The sequence below is a fragment of the Procambarus clarkii genome, chromosome 1 (assembly GCF_040958095.1).
Source record: "Procambarus clarkii isolate CNS0578487 chromosome 1, FALCON_Pclarkii_2.0, whole genome shotgun sequence".
Lineage (NCBI taxonomy): Eukaryota > Metazoa > Arthropoda > Malacostraca > Decapoda > Cambaridae > Procambarus > Procambarus clarkii.
Window position 1 is genome coordinate 22,996,454 of NC_091150.1, and position 12,500 is coordinate 23,008,953.

The window sequence follows — 12,500 nt, forward strand, 5'->3', positions numbered from 1 at the left end:
CCAAATGAGCCACAGAGACGTTAGTAAGAACTTTTTCAGTGTCAGAGTGGATAACAGGTGGAATGCATTAGGCAGTGATGTGGTGGAGGCTAACTCCATACACAGTTTCAAATGTAGATATGATAGAGCCCAATAGGCTCAGGAACCTGTACACCAGTTGATTGACAGTTGAGAGGCAGGACCAAAGAGCCAGAACTCAACCCCCGCAAACACAACTAGGTGAGTACACACACACACCCAGGAAGCAGCCTGTAGCAGATGTCCAACTCCCAGGTACTTACTCACTGCTAGGTGAACAGATCCATCAAGTGAAAGAACCTCTGCCTACATGTTTCTGCCTCGGCCGTGAATGTAACCTGGGCCCATAGGACTATGACCCCGAGCGCTGTCCACTCTGCCGCGAGGCCCTGTGTTTGTGTACTTCATTAAACCTGCCTTTGAGTCGACCTTTAGCTCTTCGGTTCCCGCTCTTCGACGCATAACTGTATTTTATGTTAAAGCTGTTTATTGAGTTGCCTCAAATATTTGCCTGTAAAGTTAACTACATTTGTTCACTACTCTGACGGCGGGGTGTGTACTCACCTAGTTGTGCTTGCGGGGGTTGAGTTCTGGCTCTTTGGTCCCGCCTCTCAACCGTCAATCAACTGGTGTACAGATTCCTGAGCCTATTGGGCTCTATCATATCTACACTTGAAACTGTGTATGGAGTCAGCCTCCACCACATCACTGCCTAATGCATTCCATTTGTCAACTACTCTGACACTGAAAAAGTTCTTTCTAATAGAACTGAGTGGGTACCTGATATGCAGTCACTGAAACCTTCACAGTTCTGATTTACCATATCTTCAAAACTCCAACCTTTTCTTATCAGAACCAAGTCCGTATTGAGCAGAGCAGCTGAGAAAAGGTATGAAAATGATATAGCTAATAAAGCCATTTGTGTGTGTGTGCTCTCGCCTATTTGTCCTCGCCAGTTAGTGCCTGAAGGATCGAGTATTAACTCTTGGACACCGCCTCTCCGGCCGCCAGTTCTCTAAAGCAATGACTCCTGGCCCAATTTCCCTATCATCTTGAGGTTATCTTGAGATGATTTCGGGGCTTTAGTGTCCCCGCGGCCCGGTCCTCGACCAGGCCTCCACCCCCAGGAAGCAGCCCGTGACAGCTGACTAACTCCCAGGTACCTATTTACTGCTAGGTAACAGGGGCATTCAGGGTGAAAGAAACTTTGCCCATTTGTTTCTGCCTCGTGCGGGAATCGAACCCGCGCCACAGAATTACGAGTCCTGCGCGCTATCCACCAGGCTACGAGGCCCATCATCATATGTACTTTTACATTTAAAAACTTTCACATTTACTCTTGGACTGTCTCAGGCTGCGAGCAGCCGCGTCTAACAGCCTGGTTGATCAGTCCAGCAACCAGGAGGCCTGGTCGACGACCGGGCCGCGGGGACACTAAGCCCCGGAAGCACCTCAAGGTAGCCTCAAGGTAGGTCTCTAAGCAGCTCCTTCCAGTCCTGCCTTTCTCAAAACCCAAATGTGGAGTTTGCTTCTACCATCTGCTCCTTTAGCTCTTTCCATTTCCCACTACTCTTACACTAAATGGAAAACCTAACATCTCTGACTCGTCTGAGTCTCGGGTTCCACCCAGGACCCCTTGTTCTACTGATATGCATTGTGAACATTAACTCTATTTCTTCTCTTTTTAATCCCCCGTAAGTGTGTTGTACATATCTTTCATGTCTCTGCTCTCTCTCCTTTTATTTCTGGCATCGTCAGGTTTAGTTCCTTCAATCTCTCTTCATATCACATATCTCACAATTCTGGGACAAGCCTCATCACACACTGAAAGTTTTATATTTTCTTTGTATGATCTTTTAGATGGGGACTTCATGATGGGTTGGCATACTCTAAAGCTGGTCTCATGTAGGTGGTGTACAGCGATCTAAATGCCTCCTTATTTAGGCTCCTGAATCATGTTCTGACTTTTGCTAGTGTACAGTAAGGTGATTGATTGATAAAGATTAAGCCACCCAAGAGGTGACACGGGCATGAATAGCCCGTAAACAGTAAGGTGCTTATGTTATCCTATTTATATGATTTAGATTTGGTGTTATGACTTTTTCTTTCCAAGATCTTTATCTTGTCATTGCAAGGAGATTGTATCCCCTTCATTTTGTGCTGTCCTTTTAGATTCCAATCTCCTCTTCCTATTTCCATCACATTACACTTGCCTGTATAAAACTACAGTAGCCATTTCTCTGATCATCTCTGCAACTTGTTCAAGTCATCTTGGAGACTTCTACAATCCTTATCTTTCACAACTTGTCTCAATAATTTTCCATCATTGCAAACATCGACATACAAGACTCATTTTTCTGTAGATAGGTCATTTACATATATGAGAAATAGAATTGGTCCCAGCACCAGTCGTTGAGGCACTCCACTTGTTATCATTCACCAAGTAGTAGGAATGACCTCTTAACACTGATGTTTTGTTTCCACAAAAATCATCACTAAGCTGTCACTCGTTTTAGGCCAAAATTTAGGTCGGATGGTGACCGTCTTCGGGTAATAAGTTAGAGGTGTACTATACGTCTGGCTGTGTTAGGTGTTAGTTCTAGGATCCGGCTTTTGGTTTTTGGCAAATTGAACGCTATGCTGTATCAGGGGTTCCTGAATTTAATCAGACCTCTGATAAAATACAAAATAAAAACTACCATTACTACGTTCACTAATGGAACACACACTGGAGTCACCCTGTAATTATCTTAGAATAGAGAAGGGGCTAAACATCACCTTATTTGGGGGGACTTCTCAGATCTGGTCCATTGTCATGAGTCGACACCCCGCTGAGCCACTATGACTTACCCTCACTCTCCTTGCTGGGGGATGACCTCCTTCCAATTCACCTTTCTGTTTGCTGTCCGCTGTCGTCCGGTCTACAGTTATTTCTCTCTCACAGACAATCATTTATTATAAACAATAAAGAATACAAACAAAAGAATGGCATCAACAGGTAATGGTCTAACAAAAGTAGCATCATGATGATACAACCCGTTCTCGCAAATTCGTAAAGTCAATATTGACTTATTAACTACGTGCATAGGTGATATACTAAACATAATAGATACCCTTAAAAAGCTTCATAGAAAACACCGACCTTACCTAACCTTGTTAGTATCTTAAGATAAGCATCTTATTGCTTCGTAATTACAATTATTACTTAACCTATACCTATTATAGGTTAGGTAATAATTGTAATTACGAAGCAATAAGATGCTTATCTTAAGATACTAACAAGGTTAGGTAAGGTCGGTGTTTTCTATGAATCTTTTTAAGGGTATCTATTATGTTAAGTATGTCACCTATGCACATATTTAATAAGTCAATATTGACTTATTAAATTTGCGAGAACGGGTTGGATGATAATATATAACCTAACCTAACAAACGTCTCCGCTAGGTTGCTGCTTAATTCTCTCCAGCAACCCCCTGTCCACATATCGCCTCGCCGTCTGGGCTAGGCTTCGTACATGTAAATCAACACCGTGAACAAAATACCGATACTCTCACCTTGCATTGCGTCAGGCATACTGCGTGAATCCATCCATCTCTCAAGCAACAACAGTGTCTCAGCAACACTGTACTACGTCCGGAAAATCACTATCAGGACCATCTCTCAATGGATCCTTAAATTAAGTAAGTACTCTTGCAGTACCTACTCTCGACATTGACACTCCCAAGTCACTGCTTCATTCATTAACGACTCCCGTCCATCAAGTATCACTGCTACATAACGTTCCTCCATAAACATGAAGCCTCAATACACAGGCTTCATCATACACGAAGTTCCCCTTCACGAACCTGTAATCCTATTACCACACGACATATTCTCTTATCAAAACATAGATAACACATATATAAACAACTATATTACCCTTTCTAATGTCCCATGCACCAGTAGTTCTGTGGGGGGGGGGGGGAAGGGGGAGTCCTTCCCCACTTTTGGGCGCGAAGACCCCAGAATTCTCATCCGCCGCCGGGCGGGGCGCTCTTCCTCTTCAGTCAACCACTGACACCGGGCGAGCTGACATGTGTCGCTCCCTCCTCCATAATGTCTAATCCCCTCAAACTCATTATATTGTCTCATTACTTCCACCAACTCTCTAACCCACACTCATAAACGTCCTATACAATCGCTGGGCACATGATCAAACTATAACGAGCACTATAGTACCGTGTATTGGGTTCTTGCCGCAGAAGGATGGGGGTGACGTCCCAAAATATGGCGCCCTACCAGGCCGCCCACATATTTACTCTTGGACTGCCTCTAAACAGCTCCTTCCAGTCCTGTCTCTCAAAACCCAAATGTCGAGTACACAATGTGTCAACTTTGTGAAAGAGAAAACCTGCACTCCCTTGAACATTATATTGTAGAATGTCCCATATTGACTGACTTTCGCCCTCCTGGGCTGAGGTATGCTGAACTCTGTAACTATTATATGAGTACTGGAACACTTGATGATATATTGGACTTGTAGCCAAGTCTGACCAAGTAATGCATCAGTCATACAATGTTTGTGATGTAACTATAACCTGAGCTTGTGGAGGCATCTTAATCACCTTCACTGGTTAAGTGTTTAATAACAATAAGTTTACATGGCAGCTACCTTACCGTGTCAAAGTAGGAGAGACATAAATGTATGTATATGAGTATATATGTATATGTATGTGTGTGTATATATGTATATATTTGTATATGTTTATACAGGATATGTGGAAGCTGGTCAGAATTGCATTTCACCTTTGTAAACGCACATTGTAAAAAGACACATTGAACACTGTTTATGTAGGGCAGACGTAAGTCTGTGTATTTCTGATTGTAGGTTAGATTAGCATTTTTAAAGCACTACAATCACCTTCTGTGGTTGATTGTTCAATAAATCCCTGGACAATATGTTTAACAGATCTCTCACCCTGTCCATAGAGCACAGAAGAAAATGTATATATACTGGTTAGCATTGTAAATGTCTGGCCACGTCTGTGGTAGAAAATAATAATAATTAAAAAAAGGTCGTGACTTGAGTGTGAGGGGTCAGGGAACACGTGCCAGTCAAGAACACGTGCCAATCAAGAACACGTGCCAATCAAGAACACGTGCCCAAATAAACCACTTGACGGATTCACACACTGTGGTTCAGCAAGCCACCCAATTGGCTTGAGGCCGCCCCTATCTCGTTACCACAAATCCAGAGATACTTTACACGTTGTCCTACAACCGCTTCCTCACACGTAGCGTTGTCTCCAACCCTTCACCACAAGCCAAACACTCCCGTCTTCGTCAGGAGCGCCGACGTGTACGCCCTTCTCTCGCAAACCCCCACGACTCTAGTGACATCTTAAGACCTCTGCCGTACGTCACGTTGTATATCGTCGTGTATCGTCGACATCGTCCTCTTCGTTTCCTTAAGATGCTCACCCGCTGCTCCTCATCTCCTCATAGTCACGTTTAATGCCGTTGGCTCGGCTTAATTCCTTCCGGTGACTCGTATATCTAGTCAGGTGCAGGGGAGCGCCTCACACTGAGCCAGCGTTCACACTCAGCCTCACACTGAGCCAGCGTTCACACTCAGCCTCACACTGAGCCAGCGTTCACACTCAGCCTCACACTGAGCCAGCGTTCACACTCAGCCTCACACTGAGCCAGCGTTCACACTCAGCCTCACACTGAGCCAGCGCTCACACTCAGCCTCACACTGAGCCAGCGTTCACACTCAGCCTCACACTGAGCCAGCGTTCACACTCAGCCTCACACTGAGCCAGCGTTCACACTCAGCCTCACACTGAGCCAGCGTTCACACTCAGCCTCACACTGAGCCAGCGTTCACACTCAGCCTCACACTGAGCCAGCGTTCACACTCAGCCTCACACTGAGCCAGCGCTCACACTCAGCCTCACACTGAGCCAGCGTTCACACTCAGCCTCACACTCAGCCAGCGTTCACACTGAGCCTCACACTGAGCCAGCGTTCACACTGAGCCTCACACTGAGCCAGCGTTCACACTGAGCCTCACACTGAGCCAGCGTTCACACTCAGCCTCACACTGAGCCAGCGTTCACACTCAGCCTCACACTGAGCCAGCGTTCACACTCAGCCTCACACTGAGCCAGCGTTCACACTCAGCCAGCGTTCACACTGAGCCTCACACTGAGCCAGCGTTCACACTCAGCCTCACACTGAGCCAGCGTTCACACTCAGCCTCACACTGAGCCAGCGTTCACACTCAGCCAGCGTTCACACTCAGCCAGCGTTCACACTCAGCCTCACACTGAGCCAGCGTTCACACTCAGCCTCACACTGAGCCAGCGTTCACACTCAGCCTCACACTGAGCCAGCGCTCACACTCAGCCTCACACTGAGCCAGCGTTCACACTCAGCCTCACACTGAGCCAGCGCTCACACTCAGCCTCACACTGAGCCAGCGTTCACACTCAGCCTCACACTGAGCCAGCGTTCACACTCAGCCAGCGTTCACACTCAGCCTCACACTGAGCCAGCGTTCACACTCAGCCAGCGTTCACACTCAGCCTCACACTGAGCCAGCGTTCACACTCAGCCTCACACTGAGCCAGCGCTCACACTCAGCCTCACACTGAGCCAGCGTTCACACTCAGCCTCACACTGAGCCAGCGTTCACACTCAGCCTCACACTGAGCCAGCGTTCACACTCAGCCTCACACTGAGCCAGCGTTCACACTCAACCTCACACTGAGCCAGCGTTCACACTCAGCCTCACACTGAGCCAGCGTTCACACTCAGCCTCACACTGAGCCAGCGTTCACACTCAGCCTCACACTGAGCCAGCGTTCACACTCAGCCTCACACTGAGCCAGATCTCCCTCACCAGGCTGCCTGGGGGTCATAACAGCTCGCCGGTCACCTGTTTTAGGCCAAAATTGTGATTGGCATGCTAGTTAGGGATGTCATGTGATGGATAGTCGGACGTTAGCTCTCGGTCCTGCCTCTAGATGATTATAGTTGTATTTAAAATCATTGTATTTAAGACGTAGTAAGAGAAAAAGATATAATTGTCTGGTTATAGCTGCGTCTTAGTTCGCTCTTGTATTTAGTTAATATTAGCTTAATTAAAATTAAATTTAAATTAGTTACCCACGAGATGAGGTGGAGAGGTAAAAGATAATCTACGAGCTCTAGCTCCTGTCCCCCGCCAACCCGTTCTCGCAAATTTAATAAGTCAATATTGACTTATTAAATATGTGCATAGGTGACATACTTAACATAATAGATACCCTTAAAAAGATTCATAGAAAACACCGACCTTACCTAACCTACTTAGTATGTTAAGATAAGCATCTTATAGCTTCGTAATTACAATTATTACCTAACCTATAATAGGTATAGGTTAGGTAATAATTGTAATTACGAAGCTATAAGATGCTTATCTTAAGATACTAACAAGGTTAGGTAAGGTCGGTGTTTTCTATGAATCTTTTTAAGGGTATCTATTATGTTAAGTATGTCACCTATGCACATATTTAATAAGTCAATATTGACTTATTAAATTTGCAAGAACGGGTTGCAACCCCCGCCTTGGCTCTCTGATAGTTTCGTTACTATTCGTCGTATTTTAATGAAATTTCAAACAGTTGCCCACAAGACGAAGTCGAGGGACAAAAGGTAATTGTCGGGCTTAAGTTCCCGTCCCCCGCCTTGGTTCTCCATTTCCTTATTATACATTGTATTATAATACAATTTAAAATAGTCTGTAAATGGATATAAAAAAAGAAACAGAGTTCACAGACTCTAGCTCCAGTCCCCCATCTTGGTTCATACAAAAAATCATGTAGATTTCATGTAGAAAATCATGACTTCATGTAGAAAATCATGACTTCATGTAGAAAATCATGACTTCATGTAGAAAATCATGACTTCATGTAGAAAATCATGACTTCATGTAGAAAATCATGATTTCATGTAGAAAATCATGACTTCATGTAGAAAATCATGACTTCATGTAGAAAATCATGACTTCATGTAGAAAATCATGACTTCATGTAGAAAATCATGACTTCATGTAGAAAATCATGACTTCATGTAGAAAATCATAACTTCATGTAGAAAATCATAACTTCATGTAGAAAATCATGACTTCATGTAGAAAATCATGACTTCATGTAGAAAATCATGACTTCATGTAGAAAATCATGACTTCATGTAGAAAATCATAACTTCATGTAGAAAATCATATTTTCTCATTGATACATTATGTTAATGAGACTTCATATTTGTATTTTCGTTATTATACGTTAAATATGATTTAAAATTTCATACACGGATACTTGGAACCTTCAGAATGTGATACTAACAACCATTTTGTTAGACCTGGAAGCATATAAGCCTGCACAGTTAGGTGTGTACCTGCCTTGGACCTGCCTGGAAACGCAAACTGTAACTGTCTCTATTTTCCGCTTGTTACAACTTGTAATAAAGTTGTTACATCTTGGCTTAACGTGTTTATGACGTATTAGAACGTTGTTACAACTTGCTGTATTGGTTGTTATAACTGGTTAGGTGTTAAAAACTTCTTCCAACGTTGTACCAACGTCGTAGTTTCGGTGTGTGTTTGGCGGGATCACTCTTCTTGTTACAACCCCCCCCCCTTCACCTCACCCCCTTACCTCCCCCCCCACAACCCCCCCTCCCTAAGGTAGGTAAGTTAGGTTAGGTAAAACTGATAATGCATTGTTGTCCACAGAAGAGTTTCAAAGATAAAGTTTGGTCAATATATGTGTAATTAAAGAGGGTAGGGAGGAAATTATCAAGGGGAAAGCGCCAAGCCACCACGACTATATAGCACTGGGAAGGGGTCAGGATAAGGATTAGACATGTGACAGGGGGGGAAAGGAATGGTGCCCTAACCACTTGTGGACGGTCGGGGGATTGAACGCCGACCTGCATGACGCTCTACCGTCCACTCCAAGTTGGAGGATAGTGTAAAGAGAGATGAGATTGAGAGAGATGGGCAAGAGATAGTTAAGATGATTTACATGTTAAATCGAGTCATTAATATTGTTGAACATGTTGATGACATGTTCATCACTTGATGATATACTAAGATTTTCTTAACATTTGTGTTAGTAAACGGTTGACAAGTGTGGCTTGAAAGATAACACAGGGACCTCCGGGATCACCTTAGCCCGTGCTACTTTGAACTTTAATTCCAAGTTGCTGAATCTAACCCACCACCAACATAGAGGAGACATAGTGACAATACTTCAAGACGTCTTAGTTATTACATAAAGCTTCATTTACATAAATAACAGTGATGTTGTACACATATAAAAGATATAATAGTTTACAAGTTACATATAGATACCCGGCTATAATTGACTTCATCAGTTAACGATAGTGTAGACGTGTCATAGAAACAATGTAGTTAGTTTAGTACAGCGACCTAAGACAGACTAGTTGTTGTTAGTTAAAGGTTGTCTTAAATTAGGTTAGTTTTAGTTAGGTTAGTTTAGAGGTTAGTTAAAGGTTGCTTAGTAAGGTTGTTACTACATAACAAGCTGTAGTAGTTAGTTAAGAGTACCGCTTGTTAGGCTGGAGTGGTTAACTGCGTGTTGGTGGGGCGGCTCTGGGTGTGGGGGGGGGGGGGGGGGAGGGAGGGGTGAGGGGGGAGAGTGTCATGAGTGTAAGTGTACTTATACAGCTTCCCGCGGACCCTTACACTCGTTGAGTGTATGTGAGAGTGGCAGCACTTGTGTGTGTGTGTGTGTGTGTGTGTGTGTGTGTGTGTGTGTGTGTGTGTGTGTGTGTGTGTGTGTGTGTGTGTGTGTGTGTGTGTGTTGGGGGAGAGTGGCAGCACGTGTACTCACCTATTTGTAATCAGCTAGTTGTGCTTGCAGGGGTTGAGCTCTGGCTCTTTGGTCCCGCCTCTCAACTGTCAATCAACTGGTGTACAGGTTCCTGAGCCTACTGGGCTCTATCATATCTACACTTGAAACTGTGTATGGAGTCAGCCTCCACCACATCACTGCCTAATGCATTCCACCTGTTAACTACTCTGACACTAAAAAAGTTCCTTCAAACGTCCCTGTGGCTCATGTGGGTACTCAGTTTCCACCTGTGTTCCCTTGTTCGCGTACAACCAGTGTTGAATAGTTTATCCTTGTTTACCCGGTCGATTCCTCTGAGGATTTTGCAGGTTGTGATCATGTCTCCCCTTACTCTTCTGTCTTCCAGGGTAGTAAGGTGCATTTCCCGCAGCCTTTCCTCGTAACTCATGCCTCTTAGTTCTGGGACTAGTCTAGTGTCATACTTCTGGACTTTTTCCAGCTTCGTCTTGTGCTTGACAAGGTACGGGCTCCATGCTGGGGCTGCATACTCCAGGATTGGTCTTACATATGTGGTGTACAAGATTCTAAATGATTCCTTACACAGGTTCCTGAACGCTGTTCTGATGTTAGCCAGCCTCGCATATGCCGCAGACGTTATTCTTTTTATGTGGGCTTCAGGAGACAGGTTTGGTGTGATATCAACTCCTAGATCTTTCTCTCTGTTCGTTTCATTAAGTACTTCATCTCCTATTCTGTATCCTGTGTCTGGCCTCCTGTTTCCACTGCCTAGTTTCATTACTTTGCATTTACTTGGGTTGAACTTCAACAGCCATTTGTTGGACCATTCACTCAGTCTGTGTAGGTCATCTTGTAGCCTCCTACTATCGTCCTCTGTTTCAATCCTCCTCATAATTTTTGTATCATCAGCAAACATTGAGAGAAACGATTCTATACCCTCTGGGAGATCATTTACATATATCAGAAACAGTATAGGTCCAAGGACTGACCCCTGCGGGACTCCACTTGTAACGTCTCGCCAATCTGAGACCTCACCCCTCACACTGACTCGTTGTCTCCTGTTGCTTAGGTACTCCTTTATCCAATTGAGTACCTTCCCTTTCACACCGGCCTGCATCTCCAGCTTTTTCACGAGCCTTTTGTGTGGTACTGTATCAAAGGCTTTCTGACAATCCAAAAAATGTAGTCTGTCCACCCTTCTCTTTCTTGCCTGGTCGTAGAATTCAAGTAACCCTGTGAGGCAGGACCTGCCATCCCTGAACCCATGTTGATGCTGTGTTACAAAGTTCTTTCGCTCCAGGTGCTCCACTAGCTTTCTTCACACAATCTTCTCCATCAGCTTGCATGGTATGCAGGTTAGGGACACTGGCCTGTAGTTCAGTGCCTCCTGTCTATCACCTTTCTTGTATATCGGGACTACGTTAGCTGCTTTCCAAATTTCTGGCAGTTCCCCTGTTGCCAGTGATTTGTTATACACTATGGAGAGTGGCAGGCACAGTTCTTCTGCTCCTTCCTTTAGTATCCAAGGGGAGATTCCATCTGGGCCTATAGCCTTTGTCACATCCAACTCTAGTAAACACTTCTTTACTTCCCCGCTGGTAATCTCAAACTCTTCCAGTGGTTCCTGGTTAGCTATTCCCTCTCTTATCTCTGGGATTTCTCCTTGCTCTAAGGTGAAGACCTCCTGGAATTTCATATTCAGTTCCTCACACACTTCCTTGTCGTTTGTAGTGAATCCTTCTGCCCCTATCCTTAATTTCATAACCTGTTCCTTTACTGTTGTTTTTCTCCTAATGTGGCTATGCAGCAATTTAGGCTGAGTCTTTGCCTTGCTTGCGATGTCATTTTCGTATTGTCTTTCTGCCTCTCTTCTCATCCTGACATATTCATTCCTGGCATTCTGGTATCTTTCTCTGCTCTCCAGTGTCCTGTTATTCCTATAGTTTCTCCACGCCCTTTTACTTTGCTGCTTAGCTAGCCTACGTCTCTGATTAAACCATGGGTTTCTCATCTTCATTTCACTGTTTTCCTTTTGGACTGGGACAAACTTGTTTGCTGCGTCCTTGCACTTGTGCATGATGTAGTCCATCATGTCCTGGGCCGTCGTTCCCCTGAGCTCTGTTTCCCATGTTGTGTGTTGGGGGCGAGTGGCAGCCAGTACCGGAAGCCCGACTGAAACGTTTTGGTCGGCGCCAGTCTCATGCCCCCCCCCCTACACGTGACATGTGAGCGGTGCCCCGTGGCGCAGTGGTAACACTCTCCCCACACTTCATGACCGATTTGCCCTGGGTTCGTATCCTGGGCGGGGAGGATTGACTAGGCGCCAATCCTTAACTGGAAACGCTATTCGTGCTAGTGGCCCTAATATTCCAGGTAGCCGTTAAGCCTTTAATCATCAAAGTTAACCCTTGTGATTTGAGTGTGTGGGTTGGGTTCCAGCTTCTAGGCCCCACCCCAAGGTCGCTCCCAGCAACAGACTGGTGGACCAAACTCTCACAAGTCAAGCCTGGCCTGCGGGCCGCTCCCAGCAACAGCCTGGTGGACCAAACTCTCACAAGTCAAGCCTGGCCTGCGGGCCGCTCCAAGCAACAGCCTGGTGGACCAAACTCTCACAACGTCGAC